This window comes from Schistocerca nitens, chromosome 2 (assembly GCF_023898315.1).
Source record: "Schistocerca nitens isolate TAMUIC-IGC-003100 chromosome 2, iqSchNite1.1, whole genome shotgun sequence".
Classification (NCBI taxonomy): Eukaryota; Metazoa; Arthropoda; class Insecta; order Orthoptera; family Acrididae; genus Schistocerca; species Schistocerca nitens.
The window spans coordinates 873,461,193-873,474,377 of record NC_064615.1 but is presented as its reverse complement, the minus strand read 5'-3'; positions in this window follow the sequence as shown (position 1 = coordinate 873,474,377).

Here is a 13,185-nt window from a genome sequence, read left to right as displayed (position 1 = left end):
TGACTGTTTAAATGAGTAATTGGACTATGAATGTATAATTAGTATCACGGATGGTATCAAACTTTAACAATGACTGTCATCAACTATGAGAATAGAGCTAGGTCATAACCAGTGCTGTGCTCAAAACTGATAATTACTGTACATTATTCATTCTGATATGATTAGTTGCTTGGAATGAGACTGCGGTGGTTGGCTGATAAAGTGACTTTTTTAATTATTTACTTGCTACATGTTAATAATTGTGCTTAATGACATCTGTATTAGGCTACTACACTTGAACAATCATATTAGCAATCATCAAGTGTAGTATGTGGCTATCTGGTTATCTGTACTATAATTATAATAGATGAGACTCAACTTGGATATAAGCAGTAGTTCTTTCAATATCTAAGTGCAAGTAAAGTGTTTGAATTGCAAATCTGAGGTACACTACCTTATTGAGAATAGCCTATTTTCAATGTCAATTTTTCAGCCAGATCCAACAGAGACACAGCTAATGAGGGCAAATTTGTAGGGGTAATGGCTAGGCTATAGTTGCAATTGATATCAGTCCATAGGTGTCCGCAAAAGGACTCCCCCTCCCTTCTGTAGCCTGTGGTAGACTTTGTATTAATTTCAGAATTCGCATGCATTTCTAGAAATGATTGCCTCTGACTCTGCTCAAACACATATAAGGGTTAACACAGTGGTTTTGTTGTTAGCTGGTTCACAGGAAATTATACAGCTTTTTATGTCACGGCGGCAGTTCGTCATCATTTTGCAATCTTGAAACTTGTGAATTTTTAGAAAACAATGCTGAAATACGATACTCAGTCTCTTCCTTGTACAGCTCTTAATAAGCTGCAAAAGGAGGCAGTTCCAACATCTAGAACAGTATAAACATGGCTGCAAAATGCCCATCTGACACCTGTTCACATAATAACAGCCCCTTCATTGTACACTTCTTATTCTAAACAGTAAGTTTATGCTTAGCCCATCAGGGCTTTTGCGAAATCATTTAGTTTTACACTGCAGAGCAGTTTCAGTAGAGTACGAAGAAAATGGTCATACTATACTGTAGGTGCATTCACCTGTACACGTGGGCCCAAATATGGCAAAAAAATATAAATTCTACACTTTCCGAGATGCAAAAATGGCGACACGGAGGTGAACCATCTTAAACTACATGTGGTGGAACATCCAGCCATAGAGTTACGAGTTCTGTAGGCCAGCTGCCATGTCAGCATAATATCGTGCCAAACCAGCCAAGGTAACGAAGACAATTCTGGTCAAGTCATAGGCTGTTAAGAGTTGGCTCTACCAACCAATGAGATGATTGTTTTCTAAGGTTTCCTACATCCATATTCATAGTACCTTTCCTTATATAGCAGTAAGATACCTTCAAAAAATATTGACTGGATAACTATTAAATGAGGTGTCCAGATGCAAACTGCTGTAAATCCACTTTTTTTCGAAAATGAATTGGTGCCACCATTTTGTTCTCTGTGCTGCCATCTATCGACTATGCTCTTAAAACACGAACAAAACAGCTTTTTTCTGCCCTAAAATGTACCTTGAAAACTGTCTACAGATGCAAAACTCTGCCTTTCCACTTCTGGTTCCAAAGCAAAACTGAGTGAATCCATTGTATGATAAAGAAGCAGAACTTGGTGTATCCTTAGCATGCTCCATTATTAAAAAGGTTTTAAGGTGCAAAACTCGCTTTGTACACATTATGTATTTTGTCCGAATAATGCAGCCTTCCCAGCTTATTACTTCATAAACTTTACTTTTGAACCTATGGGTGGCAATTTGTCAAGTTGTCCCTACTGCAAACTAATGTGAAACAAAAAACAGTAGCACGTCAACTGTTACCCATCCATATTAGCGCGTTTTTCTTGGCTTGGCTTGTTTGAGAGTGCATGGAGAGAATTTGTAGAATTGTTGGATAAAATACGAAGAGTGCTTTATCATTTCCTCCATAATCATGGATGTTACTGATGGAAGACATATAAATCAGTTCCAAAAGGAAAAGGCCATAAAAAATCAGCCAGTCCTTCTGACTGAAAGAGCAACCCTAGTATTTTGTGCTATTTCACTGCATGGAAATAATAACAACTTCATTACCAACATTTCTGTAAACAGTAAGTTACACTGTGATATTTTAGGTTTATGTTAATATAAATTATGGTCATTTCATATGGCTGCAGTCAGAATGATTTCCTTGAATGAACAGTGCATCATTGATTTTATAATCATTTGTTTAGGAAAACTTAGCACAGTATATGATTTTTGTAGTGCATTATCCTAGCTTTCTCCTTATTAGTACTGTTCTTTGGTAGATATTCTGCAAGTGGGTTTCCAGTCCGTCCCCATTGCAAGCTTCATCAGTATACCAGTGTGCAAGAGTAGCAATGCAGGATATAAGGAGATCACATCAGGCCTTTTATAAACTTGCAGACAAAATTAAATAGGACGAGTTTATAATTATACGCACATCAGTTGAATCTCCGAGGAAGCATCGGATTGAAGCAACAGATTCCAGGAAAAACATAAATACTTCAGCCAGATACTATTTGCCCCATCTGAAAGCGGTAAACCAAACTCAACAATTGTGCGTGTGCCAAAAGATGTTTATTAGTGTTCTTGGCACATCAACAACGAGAATACAAAGAGCTGTAGACGGTACGTACAGACAGGAGAAGCTCCAATTGAAAGATGAGGTGGAGACCGAATGGCGAATGCTTATCAAGGAAAACGAGGTGCAGTTAAGGAGTTTATTAAGAAGCTGAAACCAGTGCAATCACACTACTGCCATGGAAAAAACATCAGTAGACTCTTTATGTCCAATGAATTATCAATTGTAAAGCTTTGGAAAATGTTTAATGCAGATCCAGAGAAAACTGTGGATAAAGTTACATATGCGTTTTTCAGATCTATTTTTGTATATGATTATAATATCAGTTTCGCTTTGCCAGCAACCAACTGTTGCTCAGTGTGCATGAGTTTAAAACAACAAATAAAGCAATTAACTCAAACAACTGGAGATGAGGTGAAGAAACAAAAACTGACAACACAACTTTCTTTACACAAAGCTAAGGCAAATGCTTTTTATGATATACTGAAAGTTGAGGACAATGGTGAAATAACCCTGACATTTGACTGCGAGAAAAACCTTCCACTGCCTGAACTAAAAGATCTAAGTGCTAATTATACACGTCAAATGTGTGTGTATAATTTTACAACCTGTCAAGGACCATCTGGCTCACAGCAAAACAAGGAGAACACATTTATATGCACATGGAAAGAAACATACTTTGCCAAGGGATCCAATGAAATTGATCTAACTGACATCCATACCATCTGACTGATGTCAGACAGTTGTGGAGGGAAAAACAAAAACCAGATGATGTTGGGTATGCTGTGCTATTTGCTAACACAAGAAGAACCTGTCAAGGTGAAACGAGTGAAGATATTCTATCCAATGGTTGGACATTCGTTTCTACCACCCAACAGAATTTTTGGCTGAATAGCAAAAGTTCTCAGGTCTAATGTCACAATTACGGTACCTCAAAGAGTGACTACAATGAAGTGTTTGAGGATCACGGAATAGTTTTGCAGTTAGGAGTAGATGTCAACAATCTGTGTTGGAAGGATGCAGTTGCTGATGTCATTCAACCACCTTGTCAATGGCACTTCATATTTGCCCCTGTAAAACGGGTTGTGGTCACCAGAAGTAAACAAAGAAACACACTAGTAAGAGGTGAAGTGGCTTATAGAATGGATGCTGCTGAAGAAAGAGGGATATGCATATGAGGCAAAGCCTACTCATCCATGGAGCCAAATGTTATCAGATTTGGAAGAGTCTTCAAGAAAGCTAAAGTGAGGGATATTGATTTCCTGCACAAAAGCATTTTGGGCACACTTGGCAAGAAAACGAAAATCTTACTTTCTACAAGAATGTAATCCATTGTCAGACAGCTGGGAACAATGCAGATGAAGATTCAGAATTTGAAATTCATCCAGAGGACTATGAGTTGCCAGTGTAATTTAGAGGGGACGGGACAGGACTTTAAAGCTTGTGACATATTAACTACTTTCAAACTATTGTTTAATGTCACATACTTTATACTAACTACTTTCTAACTATTGTTTAATGTCACATACTTTGTAATCACATTAAGTTTTAGTCATTAAATCTTTTGTAGCAGTATTAAGGTGTCTTTTTATTTTTATGTAATGATAATATATGCACATCGATCTCTACACAAGCATAACTCTGTAGATCCCTGGGAACAGAGGCAAAACTCGGGTAATCCAAATTATTTTAGGTAATAACTAGCAAAACAAAAGCTGAATGTTTCAGGGATTGTCAGAAATATACTCCTAAGGTAAGCATAAATCTATGATGAAAAGGAATTTCGAATATCTGCCATATGAAGTAAGTAAGAAGTTGTTTTGCATTTCCTAAAAAAAAAAAAAAAAAAAAAAAATGTTCTAGTGCACTTACTGCATTTTGCTTCATGTAAGATACAATTGATTTGTTTCTTGGGGCACAACATATTCTCAAAGTGGAACTTCTGGAATCTTGCCCCTCTGGATAAATTTCTGGAGAATACGGTGTCTACCTTAAAAATACTAAATGGATATCTATCATTTGATTGTGGGTTTGTTTAGTTTGGACCACAGCAGAATTGCGGCAGCTGTGACCGAGGCCAGTATGTGTCATAATGGCAGTTATTATTTGAAAGGGGTATAAAACTCAACCATTGGGAGGAACAGTACCTTAGCAAACTGCTACTGCTTGAAATTAATTGTGAGGAACTTTCTTGGTGAACTTCAAATGTTTATGTGAATTGTAACTCACCACCCTGGTTACAAAGTGCCAAATTGTGGACAGTTACCAGATTGTTAGCTGCAGCAAGCGGCTGACATTGTAATTTTGTCAGACTCTGCAAAGGACTTGGAAGAGCTGTTGAATGGCATGGACATTGTCTTGAAAGGAGGATATAAGATGAAGATCAACAAAAGCAAAACGAGCTTAATGGAATGTAGTCAATTAAATCAGGTGATGCTAAGGCAACTAGTAGATGAGTTTTGCTATTTGGGCATCTAAATAACTGATGATGGCTGAAGCAGAGAGGACATAAAATTGGCAACGGCAAAAGAAAGCATTTAAGAATGTTGAAGATTAGTGGGTAGACCACATAACTAATTAGGAGGTACTGAATAGAATTGAGAAGACAAGAAATTTGTGGCACAACTTCACCAAAACAAGGAACTGCTTGATAGGACACATTCTGAGACATCAAGGAATCACCAATTTAGTATTGGAGGGAAGTATGGGGGTTAAAAATGGTAGAAGGAGACCAAGAGATGAGTGCAGTAACCAGATTCAGAAGGATGTAGGTTGCAGTAGTTATTTGGGGTTGACATTCATACAGGACAGGGTGGAGAACTGCGTCAAACCAGTCTTCAGACTGAAGATCACAAGTGACTTACCGTATTACAGATGTCAGTACATGTTATTCATTGTCCTATTCAAGGCTCATCAGCAGGTGGGCAAAAATTTATTAGTTTTGGTGTGCAATTCACTGTTTGCTTGAGTCACGTGACCTGCCCTCTTTTGACATTGCTTCATTAAGCAGTTTATTGCCAGTTTTTACCTGTTAGTTTATGTATGTATTATCTGTGAATTTCAGACTGTCACCATGCTCGTATCTGTTATATAGAGAGAAGTGTAATTAAAGGCTACATTTGATTGGTCAAACACAGCAGACAGTTGCATGTGCCCATTGAAACTGTACACTTTAAAATTCACACCTTCAAGGTTGATTGCTATGCTTGAAGGTGGTATGTACCATATAGGCACTATATTTTAATACAAGTTTATCCTGTAGGTTAAAATGTGAGTGTTCTTGCTCTCATTGTTGTATCTACTACTTGTTTAAATTAAGAAAATGTGTTCAGTGTGTCTATTCCCACCTCGTTTATCTAGTTTCGTATAGTTGTTAACGAGTTCAGCGAGTAGGAATTATTTTATTTAATTATGGGTTTGTGCCACTGATGACAACCACTGTAGATTCAAATTGAGATCTCTTTACTGAACTGTCTTTCATTTATCTGCTTCTGCTAAACCAGAGTTAGGCTCATTTCCATCTTCAGGTCAGACAGCGTGTTATTTTCTTCTTCTTTTGCTTCGTAAGGTTTCTGTAGATATTGACATATGTGACAGCTCATCTTGGTGCCATAGTACGAGTTATTCTTTGAGGCAAAGGTTAACGGCCTTTCGCTCTCACTGCAATCTGGCGCAGGTTTCCCCTGTCTCATCCAAATACTCTTGTTAGAGGCTGAGTAACTGTTAGAATTAATACCACCTCCTTTTTGAGTTAGCTATATCTCAGCTTAAAAAAAATTGCTTCACTTTATTTTAAAATGCTCATTCCATCATTCGCTATATTTTGCCTATTTTTAAAATTTCGTGCAATCAATTGCCTCGGTATTCATTTTGACCTGTGATAAAGACGAACATCTTCCTTTCATTTATTATGCAGTTGACGCAGTGAGAGGTGATCCCGGACAGTTCTTGTTATGCTGGGCACAGTTGCCTCAAGTGTGTGATTTTATAGACGTCTCTATGGCAACGCACTTCATACATCTAAAGATAGCTACTGTGTTCACCTACACCTATTTGATCTTCACAGTTGAAAACTGTCAAAAGCACTGACAAGTGCCAGGGGTTTCCTTAAGTTGACACTGCTGTAGTAGTGTCTTAGTACTGAAGAATAAATGTGCTAAAACTTCATTCACAATGCAGCATTTTTCGTGTAGTTTGGTGTTTATGACATATCTCCTGAAATGTGTCATACAATGATATATTTGTGTAGGTACAGTCTTAGACATAAAAACTGACCGCCGGTCGGCCACCACAGAAACTAAGTCCGAGTCGTTCACTTAAAGTGGCCAGTAAAACTGACCGCACCTGACAACTCTGTCCGGCCATCGGCACGATCTGGCAACACTGTAAGATGCGGAAGTATCAAGAGGAAGTGTTGTCTACTTCCGAGATGTCGTCGGATTGTGTGAGCCCGTGCTCTAGTGGAAAGCGTCGCGGATTCTAAACTTAAGGTCGCCTGTTCGCGTCCAACTGTATTTTTTTTACCACATTTCGTCCCTCGTCTAAAGTGATGAGTCAAACTCGACTACTCATATATGTGATTGATTACCATTTAACCATCAGGCGACATTTGCATTCAACAAGGAAATTTCAGTAGTCTGGTGTAGAAGTACTGCTTGCTGTAATTCGAAACAACAAAAATCAACGGAGTGACTATTATTGAACGTCATCAGGTCGCTCATTGAGCATTCCTATGCAGTACTGTTACTGGTAACGAGTTATTATGCATTTATCGTTAACTTCCTAAGAAGAAATGAAAGGCTGGGCCCCACCAAAAGACATAAACTCGAGCAAAGGATAGTGTGAACGTAATAGTTTACATCTGATAACTCCAAAAATGTGTTCTGGGCTACGAATTCTGCCCCAAGGGGTGTGTGCGTCACAGCAGGAATTTGTTGCCAACAACTGAGACACCTTTCGGTCGCAGTGTAAGAAAATCGACCGACAAAACTACATCACCTGTGCTACTGCATGATAACGCACTCTGTTGATTTGAGAAAAAACTATCCAGGAGATTGATAGGAAAGTCGTCTCTCAGGCACTTGTCCCTCACGTCATATACTCGTAGAAGTTTACGTTTCCCGCTCTTGATCGATCAACCGTCAAGGCAATTCATTTCTAGACGAAAATACTCTTCAATCTACACTGGTTATATGACATCGTTAGAACCAGTAGGTTTCTACGGGCGTGGAATTTGTAAGCTACTTTAGCATTGTCAGATTGTTTTACATATCGTGAAAGAAAATTCTGCTGCTGATTAATTTCTCTTTGATCATTACTGTTGCGTTCAGTAAACTAATGGAAAACGCAATTAAAATATTCACTCTAGTAACACAAATCAAATTCAGCTTACTACAGAAACATCATGACGGCAGTCTATCTTAATAAAGCATTAAGTATCTGTAAGACGATTGAGCCTATTTTAACACTAAGTAGTAGGATATTACCGACTTTTGACTTCGAAAAGTTCTGTATTTACTTCGTTTCCTGTACCATTCACAAGTATTATGAAAATGTGGCAGTTCATAGATAAAATTATGTATTCACAACAAAAAATACGTCGGCTGAAAACAAAAGTGGCATTATGAATTTTGCAGTACCGTAAGGTTTTCTCTCTGACTGTAAAAGGTACTAAAAGTAGCAAGACGAATTTTGCTGGAGCGTTGTCTTACAATTCCCTTATTGAGTTTGTATCTGCCTGCTTGTAGCTCTGCTACAACAGAATTAAAAATCTGGCTTTCAGCGAGTCTCGAAAGGCGCACGAAAACACCTTGCACTTGGTAACCAAGCATGTTACCTGAGAACTGTTTTCTTCCTAAGGTGGGTAGACATCATTTTGAGGTTGAATTGTTGGCAAATGTTAGACGTGTGCCGTTGGGGTAAGTGTTTCGGTGTGTTGAATTTGTACCAATGATTTTTGTATAAGCTTTTTCTGTCCCAAATAGAGAATTCAAGTCTCCCATTAGTATTTTCACGTCATCTTGATGAATTTTGCTTATAGTTTTTTCGAGTGTGTTACAGAATTTTTCGACTTTTTCGGTGTTTTTCTTATTTTCGATGTTGGTGGAGGCATGTGCATTGACGAGTGTATATTCTTTATTGGTCTTCTGAATGAGCATTGTCATAAGTCGATTGTTGATGGGTGTGATTTCTGTGACAGAGTTGATAGATCTGTGTTCGAAAAATGCCATGCCGAAGATTGGTGCGCATTTCGCTCTTTTCCTGTGTTTTGCTCTTGGTTCCCGTAATGCAAGGTTTCATTGTCAGTTAGTCGTGGTTCTTGAAAAGCAAGCATGAGAATTTAAATTTGTAATAACAAATCGATATTTCGCGCCGTTGTCCTGTAAGTTGGTAAGCGTGCTACAAACAGCGTGCAGAATGGCCTGTAGGTGGCAGCACAGTGCACACACACACACACACACACACACACACACACACACACCATCGCAGGTTAGTATAAAGATGGCTACCCCACTTGCGACTTGCACCAGGGAAGAACAGCGTTCTGTTGTTCAGTTTTTCCGTAGTGAAGGTGTGAAACCTATTGAGATTCATCAACGATTGAAGGTTCAGTACGGTGTCGATGCATGTTAGTCACAGCAGCAAGTCTACGAATGGAGTAGGAAGTTCGCAAATGGTGTGACTTCAGTGGAAGATGCTCCTCGTCCAGGTCAGTCACAACGAGTTGTGTCTCCACAGAACATTGCAGCAGTTGAAGCCACAGTGAGGGGAAACCGCCGAGTGAGTGCTCCAGTTTCACAAAGTGTCTGCAAGAAGGGTGCCACGGCAGCTGACTCCTGAAATGAGAGAACAAAGTGTTGATGCTTGTGAAGCACTTCTTTGGCACTTTGAACGAGAAGCTGATGGCTTTTGCAAGAATAGTTACTGCGGACGAAACCTGGGTTCACTTCCACAAAGCTGAAACGAGGAGAGCGAGCAAGGAATGGCGCCATTCCTCACCACCAAAACCAAAGAAGTTTCGAACAGAACCATCAGCTGGGAAGGTTATGCTGACTCTCTTTTGGGACGAAAAAGGCATCATTTTGGAGCATTACATGCCTAGAGGGACCACTGTCACCAGTGCATCATACACAGATCTCCTATAAAATCATCTGCAGCCCGCAATCAAATCAAAGAGACGTGGATTGCTATCGGCAGGTGTCCTTTTGTAACATGACAATGCAAGGCCCCACACTGCCCGTACAACAGTTGCAACATTCACAGACCTGCATTTTGAGTGTCTTCTGCATTCACCATACTCTCCAGACCTTGTCCCAAGTGATTTCCATATGTTTGGACAACTCAAAAATGCAACGGGAGGAAAGAAGTTCCTTTCTGATGAAGAGGTACGCCACGCGGTGCAGGAGTGGTTGTGCGGACTACCACAAGAATTTTTTCCTAAAGGGATTTATGCACTTTGTAAGTGCTGGAGGACTTGCATTGAGCATGGGGATGATTATGTTGAAAAGTGATACAGCTTTGTACCACTTCCGCACAATAAATATTTAAAAAAATATATAAGGTTTTTATTTGACTCAACCTCGTACATACATATACATTTTTATAATGTATTTGGATTTCACAAACAGGAAATTGTTTTTAAAAATATTTTAAGATTAATTATGATAAACAAAACAAAACTGATATTGGATGCAATGTTTTTAAGCTTTTGATGTGTCATTAATTATGCTGCTAATATTGGGCTTCAACTCGTTTCTATAATAACCTAAATTTTTTAGAGAGATTGAAAATTTGTTACCTAAATAAGGAAGTTTCCAGTATATGTGTACTTTTTTTTACCTGGCATATACACTAACTTGCAAATGTATGAAAACAACGTTCAAGATAAAGAAAAACCTCTAAACTTCAGCATCCCATTCCTCAATGGCACATTAAAATAGCAAAGAGAACTTTTGGTCACAAAATATGCATGTCACGAGTACTTGATTAAACTACTGTAACTTTAGACCACTCCATTTGCACCATTAACAGAACAGGCTCTGCTAACAGTACACTACACTTCCCGTATCGCTGGCAACGGGTTCTACACAGCTCTGGTGACTACTTTGGACAGTAACAGGTGCAAACCTGTAACTCTTTTTGTATCGGCTGTGAATAAATAATTGCCACTATTTAAGTTCCAACTCTCATAGTATTCCATTATAGAAAAATATTTGACAGTGTTGATCCCTCTAATGTGACGACAGTGAAATGACTTTTGACACACAAAATACAGCATGTTTCAAGGAGACATTCCCATTTCTCAAGGACAAACATGAGCTCCTGGCAAGGGAAAAGTTCCTATGACATGAATTTATAAGGTTCAATAAAGATGAAGAGGCAACAAAAACCTTAAACACACTTTCTTTTCATGCTGGGAGCATCATTATCAAGCTTAGGAGACTACAAGGACCTGTGGGTCTACCAGCTAAACTTCTATAAGAATTTAATTTACTTTCAGGAAACTGACGAAATACATATCTAATACATATAAACCGCAGCTGCACCGATATCTTGCTCTAATGAATCTTCTAGAGGTTGATCTCAAAATATCATATACCAAGAGATGGCTCCTATAAATAACAGTTTTCTTAAATAATAGTTTTCATAAACTTGGTGCCCATGCCCACTTTGTTTTAAGGAACATGTATTTATCTAACACAGTTTTGACTAAAAGAGTAAGGAAACAACTTACCTGACACAGAAAACATTGTGAAATTGCTTTTTAGTATTAATTCAGTCTGTGTTGGTAATTTACAGAACTATATTCTCAATATATTTACTGATGCCGCCTGTAATGAATAGCAAGTGACAGGGGGTATCTGCTGGTCGCCATCTGTGAACCCAGATTGACCCTCTGAGAATGAACTTTGGAGTGTGCAACACCTTAAGCATCTTTGAATGATGTTATCGATTTGACTATATCATTTGTAAGCTACAGACCTGAGAATCGAATGTTGTTGTTGTTGTTGTTGTTGTTGTTGTTGTTGATGATGATGATGATTGATATGGGGTATTCAACAGCACAGTCGTCAATACAATAACTGGGGAAAACCAAGTGACAAATTTCTGACACATTTAATGTGTTCAAATTCAACTGCTAAGGCTCTTTCTGCTCTTGCTTATTCCGTGAGTATCAATCTCATGCGGTCTTCTAATAAAAGTTGTCAATCGTTAATGAAGACTCAAGGTGATTACTTCTATACCATTTATACTTGGGGGGGGGGGGGGGGAAGAAGTGTGTGTGTGTGTGTGTGTGTGTGTGTGTGTGTGTGTGTGTGTGTGTGTGTGTGTGTAGTTGATAAGCACCGGAGGACTGACTTATAAGTTATAGCAGAGAAATGAATAAAAGTCCAATGCTCAACACATGGTCATAAAATAATCTGGATGGAACAGAGAAGTCACAAGCAAATAGTATGGCATTGAGGAAAATCATGGACAGTATTGATGCCTTGCTAAAGGCACGAGCGACAGGACCATCAACTGGCCGTCTGAAATTGTCAAAGATGGACCCTATCAGACTGCCAGTACGATCTGGGACCAATGTTAATTTCCATTGTCAATGAACTGCACTTGGTACAAGCTACATTAGGCGTATTGTTTGGTTTTGTGGTAAATTTAAATTTGTGGTGGGTCACAATGCTAGATAAAAATAGTAGATATGATGTAGTTGTGGTAGCTTCAAAATAGGGGCTCTCCACAGTATTGCAGGACATAGGCAGGCGTAGTAGACATTTTTACACACACACACACACCATTGATGTTATGCACGAAGTGATGCCGGTCATTTTTACCTGGTAAATAATCATGATCAATTCCAGGCTGAACACGATGGCTTCATATAGATATTTTTCAGAAAACATAAGTGGACATCCACATTATGGTCGATAGCAACAGCTTGTGTGCCAGTCCTCCAGCATTTGCAAGCATTGCTGACGTGTCTTGACACCACTAGCATGTCACACAGTGCCAAAGTCCTCACCACTGGATGCTATGTCACTTATATCTCTATCGATTTACAAGTTATTACTCCACATTCCCATTGCTTATCATCCCAGCAATCTGCCAATTATACATTGGTGAAACAACGTTCAATGCGAAATGCTAAAATTTTTAAAGTAGGTAACAATGTAAAATAATATATGGACCTCGCTGCTTCCACAACTTGATAGAAACGAATGTCATCTCATGTCAAAGGGAAATTATGTGCAAAGTTTGACCGGAATTCCAATGTCCTAGTAAATTATATCATAATTTTACTATATTTGTAACCTCATTTTTCAATGCCAATGGATTACAACCTTAAAGAAGCATATGATATGAATCATTTAGTCTATTTTAACTTTGAAGTGCTGCCTAGAAGTAAGTTAAACTAGTGCAATTTGTGAGTTATGATATACCCCTTATATCATAATCAAGTACTAAGATATTTATGAGCTAGAATTTGGCAATGCTTCAGAGTCACATTACTGCCACTAATGCATAACGAGATTGTGTGGCGAGCATGGGAGAATGCAGAAAATGTGTAT